The 6,270-nt window shown below is 41.2% G+C and overlaps 1 long non-coding RNA gene across 1 annotated transcript; it reads left to right on the top strand.

Moving 5' to 3' along the window:
- The first annotated feature begins 3,463 nt into the window (after positions 1 to 3,463).
- LOC111536053 lies at positions 3,464 to 4,247 on the top strand. Its single transcript, XR_002729640.1, has 3 exons — positions 3,464 to 3,586; positions 3,767 to 3,819; positions 4,113 to 4,247. It is a non-coding gene; the product is annotated as an uncharacterized LOC111536053 (long non-coding RNA).
- The last annotated feature ends 2,023 nt before the right edge of the window (positions 4,248 to 6,270 follow it).

Genomic DNA, 6,270 nt, shown 5'->3' with positions numbered 1-6,270 from the left:
GTTGATGGGTGCAGCACACCAACATGGCACATGTATACATATGTAACCTGCACGTTATGCACATGTACCCTAGAACTTAAAGTATAATAAAAAATAAAAAAAAAAAAAAAGAAAAACAATATATTTTAGGGGAACTTTCATGGCCTACTTTACAATGACTGGGCCAGCACCTCTGCTGTGACTCACCTGGGACTGTGGCCCTGCCACCTCTGTTCCTGGCATCAGCTGCTACTTGTCCACAGTACTATGTGCCAAGTACTGTGTTAAATATTTTACATGCCTTCAATTTACTCTCACAATGAATCTGCGAGGTGTTATCTCTACTCTACAGATGAGGAAACTGAGGCTCAAAGGGTTTTAATAACTTGCCTAAGGTCATTTAATAAGCAGCACACTGGATATTCAACAAGTTTATCTGGCTCCTCATCGGAACTTCTCCTTCCCTCTTCTAAATTCCCCCTTCAAAAATTACCTGCTCTTCACTATCGCATTCCTTCAGGGCTTAGATTCTTCTGTTTAGGGACAGCCATGATTATTGTCCTTTCCTTTATATACGAAACAGCTCTATCCACATACCCTTTGCCCCCATGTCTGCTTTAGTTGAATCTCCAAAACAGCTGGGGATTATTCTGAAGTTTTGTCTTTCTGTTTAGCCTTAACTATACCTTTCACACACTTTCATTTAATGTCCATTCAAAATCTGACTGTATGTTGTCCAGTTCTTTAGTTCATATCAAGCCTCCAAGCAAAGGAGAAAACATATAGGACTTTGAAAAAAAGGGATGAGGAAATGGACATTTGCAAACTTACAAAGTAACTGTTATGTGCTGAGGCTATGAGGAAAACACTTTCACAAAGGCGATTTCATTTAATCCTCCTAACCCTTGAGTTAGGTCTTATTATTACAATATTATGGCAAAAACCACAATTACTTTTGCACCAACCAAATATTATCCAAATTTGAGGCTCAAGAAATAGGAAATGTTCTGAGAGGTTAGGAATTTTCTGAAATAACTTGCCCAAGACCACAAACTAAAGTACTGGAACCAGGATTCAAACTGCTCTGTCAGGCTCCAAAGCCTGGATTATTTTTTTCTAAGGGTTGATAAAATATTGTCTTTTTATATACTCAAACTTCATTAATTGAGATGCTTTGGTAAGGGGAGGGTTTTGCAATGAAGGATGCAAGCAGAAAAGCTTCATTTAAAAAGCCTTAATTCCTGCCTTAAGCAGAGTCTTGTGGTTGGATCACTGTTGTGAGTTAGTGTCTCTGGAGTACTAAAGGGCAATTATCTTGTAGTCTGATGGAGATGAAAGAGAGCTAGCCAGTGTTTGAATCAGTGTGCAGTTGACAATGTATCCTATAAAGTCTCTAATTCACTTATTTTTACTAAATTGAGTAAGTGAGATTTCTGTACTAACAAACTAAAAGCTACCATTTACTGTACACTTACTATGGGGTAGGCATTGTGGTAGTCAAACACCCAATTTTTTTTAGTATTACTATTATCCCATTTTACATATACAGAAACTGAGGTTCAAGGAAGTTAAGTAACTTGACTAAGGTTCACATAGTAGAGCTTGGACTGAAACCCTGCTGTGCCTGATTCCAGAGCTTATGCTCTTCTCCAAAATACAACATTTCTTCTTCTATAAAAGAAAATATAGAGGGGCTTAGAAAATACCTGATTAATTGAGATATGCATTTTCTTTTGCATCAGTGAGGCTCAGGCCCCATAGGAATGGCAAAATGCTTAAGAGTCAATGAATAAAAATCATTTATTGGAAGGTACAGAATGAATGTGGAGGCTTAGATTATCTGAAAGAAATCAATATTCTGTATTTTTGAGAACAAAAGATGGAGGAAACATTTTAATCCTTGTATTCAAATACATGAAAATTTATTTGCCAGAGTATTTGGCAATTAGAGGCCACCTCAAAATTCAACCCACCTTGTTGTACAGATAACTTTCTGTGTTTACATCTTGTCTCTCTAATTGAAGTGTAAAATTCCTAGAAAACAAGTACTGGGTTTTATATTTCCCTAAATTCATCTCTCTCTTCCTATTTGCCTTATACAGGGTTCTACCCAGAGCAAAGGCTGTTATGGGCCTTTCTGCTCTAAGGTTCGATTTTCAGTGTTTAAGTTTCACAACCCTGATTTTATTAGTATCTGTTGTGGAGTTAGTATCCTGTTCAATGAATTCTTTTTCACAGAACTTTCTTACTACTAAATTGCAACTCAGAATAGTAATCTATGCATTTTCTCAGGGAGGCTATGTAGTGCCAATAAAACTGAGGGCCCTTATCCAAGCTTGTCTTTTTTCCCTCCGCACCAACATTTCACAAACTCTAGCATGCAAACAATAATTGCCCAAGAATTTACTACCTTCTGGTGGCAAACCACTTTTTTGTCAGCTAGTGTTTAGACACAGAAAAGCAGAACTCTGACCTCGAAGAACTTGTAGTTTTCTTGAGTAGTGGGGACATATACATAAAAGAAAACAGAAATAGCTGTTAAAGTAAGACATTGTTAGGTGTCTGGGCCAGTGGGCCAGGTCTGGAGAAGGTATTACTGGAAGCTTCTGTGGTCCCAGAAGATTTCATGGAGGAGGAATGACTTGAGATGGGCTCTGAAGAGTGAAAGAAGATGTCTTTTGTTTTGGTTATGAGTACTTTTGAGATGGGTTTCTTGAAGGCAGTATACAGTACAGTCTTGCTTCTTTATCTAACTTGCCTTTCTGTGTCTTTTAATAGGGGCATTTGGCCAATTTACATTCAAGGTAAATATTGATATGTGCAGATTCGATCTTGTCATCTTGTTATCTGGTTATTATGCAGACTTGTTTATGTGATTGCTTTATAGTGTCCATGGTCTATGAACTTAAGTGTGTTTTAGTGGTGGTCTATTTATGGTCCTTCCTTTCCATATTTAGCACTCTCTTAAGGACCTCTTGTAATGCTGATCTGGTGGTAATGAATTCCCAAGGCATTTTGTTTTCCAAAACAGATCTTATTTCTCCATTGCTTATGAAGCATATTTTGACTGGAGATGAAATTGTTGGTGGAATTTACTTTCTTTAATAATGCTGAATATAAGCTGCCAAATTATTCCGGCTTGTGGGGATTTTGCTGAAACATCTGCTGTTAGCCTGATGCAGTTCCCTTTGTAGGTGACCTGCGCCTTCTCTCTAGCTGTCTTTAAAGTTTTTATTTTATTTCATCTCTGCCAAATCTGATGACTAAACTGTAGGAATGATTTTCTGGGATAGTATCTCACAAAGTTTCTCTGCATTTTCTGAATGTTGGCCTCTCTAGCAGGGTTTTAGGTAGTTTCATGCATGGTATCCTGAAATATGTTTTCCAAGTTGCTTGCTTTCTCTCCCTCTCTTTCAGGGATGCCTCTGAGATGTCCATTTGATCTCCTTATGAAATCCCATATTTATTCAAGAGTTTTTTATTCCTTATTCTTTATTTTTGGCTGACTGAGTTATTTCAGAGAACCAGTCTTCAAGCTCTGAGAGTCTTTCTTTAGTTTGGTTGATGCTGCTGTTAATACTTGTGATTGTCTTCTGAAATTCTTGTGGTGAGTTTTTCAACTCTATCTGATCGGTCTGATCCTTTCTTAAAGTGCCCATTTTGTCTTTCCTCTTCTGTATCATTTTATTGTATTCCTTAGACTCTTTGGATTGGGGTTTGAATTTCTTCTGAATTCCAATGATCTTTGTTCTAATCCATATTCTGAATTCTATTTCTGTCATTTCAGCCATTGCAGTTTGAGGGAACTAGTTGCTGGTGAAATAGCATGGTCATGTGGAGGTAAGAGCACACACTGACTTCTTGATTTGCCAGAGTCCTTGAGCTATTACTCTTCATGTGTGTGGGCTGATGTGTCTTCAATCTTTTAAGTTGCTGTATTTTGGATGGACTTTTTGCTTTTATCTTATTTGAAGTCCTTGGAGATTTGATTGTGATATAAGATAGGTTCAGTTGACTACCTTTGCCTCTGAAAGATTTTACAGCATCAAGTCTCAGCTCAGCACTCTTGGGTTGCATGCTCTTACACTGGTGGGGTGGTATTGAGCTTATGGGTTTGTCCTGTTACCCCTCAGGATTCAGAATCTGTTGTGATAGAGGGGCCAAAGTGTTCCTGAACTGCTGGTCACAACCCTTCACTGAGTGATGCCTATGAAAGCACTGCATCAGGAGGTGGGATGGAACAAGAAGTTTCCACCAATCTTCCCCCTTGCAAGAACGCAAATTTAACAACTATGTACATCAGAAAAACACCATTTTAAGAAATAAAAATTAGGTGAGTATTCACAGTACCTGGTTTTAACTTCACATTGCAAAAAGAGGTAGAAAAAACATTCTTAAGTTGCTAATGGCACCCCTCTCTCATCCCCCAGCAGTGGCAGTGTGTGCCTTGAAGAGAGGAAGAGAACAATTGTGAGGCATTAAACTCAATTCTGCCTTTGTTGCAACAGAAAGCAAAATTGGACCACACTCAGCTGACATCCACCTGTGGAGTATGCATTTGAACCAGCCTTAGCCAGATAGGAATAGCTGATCTCAGTGGCTTGAACTTCAGTTATTTCAAGACTCGCCACTGTGACTATAGTTCTCTGGGTCCAAAGGAACTTGAGAGGCAGTCTAGGCCACAAACACTGCAACACCAGGTGGGTCCTAGGGCTGAAGTAGGCACACAGAGAGTGAGCGGGGAGGGTATGTGACCCATTGAGGAATCAACTGGAGTGGCTGAGGAAGTACTATCATCATCCCTCCCCTAACTTCAGGCTGCACAGTCACAGCTCCAAAAGAGAACCCTTTCTTCTCTTTGGGGAGAGGAGATGAAAGAATAGGGATAATGTTGTCTTACATCTAGGTTACCAGTTCAGTCACAGCAAGACAGTGTAATGGTCAGAGTCGTCAGACCCCCTTTCCAGACCCTAGTTCCCGGATATATCTAGACACATCCTGAGACAGAAGATAACCCACTGCCTTGAAGGAACAAACCTAGTCCTGGAAGAATTCATCACCTGCTAGATGAAGAGCCTTTGGCCCCTGAATAACAAGTAGCAGTACCCAGATAATACATTGAGGGCCTTGGGTGGGACACTGAGACATGCTGGCCTCAGGTGAGATTCCGCACATTCCCAGCTGTAGTGGCTATGGGGTGAAACTCCTGCTGTGTGAGAAAAATAGAGGGAAAAGTAAAGGGAACTTTGACTTCACTTTAGATAGCAGCTTAGCCACAGGGTGTAGAGCACTAAGCAGACTCTTGGGGTTGCAGCTCTTGAATGGCATTTCTGGACCTGCCCAGGGAGAGAGTGTTGCCCACTACACTGAAGCGTGAGTCCCTGACCAGGTGGCATTCACCACAAGCTGTTTGAAGGGCCCTTTGGCCTTAAGAAAATATCAACAGTAGGCTGGGGGCGGTGGCTAACTCCTGTAATCCTAGCACTTTGGGAGGCCAAGGTGGGTGAATTAGTTGAGGTCAGGAGTTCGAAACCAGCTTGGCCATCGTGGTGAAACCCCGTCTCTACTAAAAGTACAAAAAGTTAGCTGGACATGGTGGTGCGTGCCTGTAATACTAGCTACTTGGAAGGCTGAGGCAGGAGAATTGCTTGAACTCAGGAGGCGGAGGTTGCAGTGAGCCGAGATCATGCCACCACACTCCACCCTGGGCAACATAGCAAGACTCTGTCTGAAAAAAAAAGAAAAAAAAAGAAAAGAAAAGAAAGAAAACATCAGCAGTAGTCTGGCAGCACTATCCATCGGCCTGAAGTAGTGGTGGCCATGGGATAAGGCTCCTTTGCATTTAGTAAGTGGAGAGGAGTGGGAAAGACTGCATCTTGTGGTATGAGTGCCAGCTCATCTTCAGTACAATAGAACACCAGGTGAACTTCCAAGGTTTTTGACTCTAGTCCTTGGATCCCAGATGGCACCTCTGAAACCCTATGGGACATGGGGCAAGTCTCCATCCTGACAGGAAGGACACAGGCCTGGCTGTCTTTGCCACTTGCTGATTGTAGAGACCAAGAGCTTTGAGCAAACATATGCAGTAGCCAGGAAGTAGTTACAGCAGGCCTTGGGCAACACCCAGTGTTGCGCTACCTTCAGGTATGACCCAGCACAGTCATAATGGTGGTGGCCACAGGGGTGTTTGTGTCACTCCACCCCCAGATTTAGGTGGTTCACAAAAGGAAGATAGACTCCATTTGTTTTGGAGAAAGTAAGGGAAGAGAACGAGAGTCTCTGCTTGCTAAT

The sequence above is a fragment of the Piliocolobus tephrosceles genome, unplaced genomic scaffold (assembly GCF_002776525.5).
Source record: "Piliocolobus tephrosceles isolate RC106 unplaced genomic scaffold, ASM277652v3 unscaffolded_6959, whole genome shotgun sequence".
NCBI lineage: Eukaryota > Metazoa > Chordata > Mammalia > Primates > Cercopithecidae > Piliocolobus > Piliocolobus tephrosceles.
This window is presented reverse-complemented; position numbering and strand designations above follow the sequence as displayed.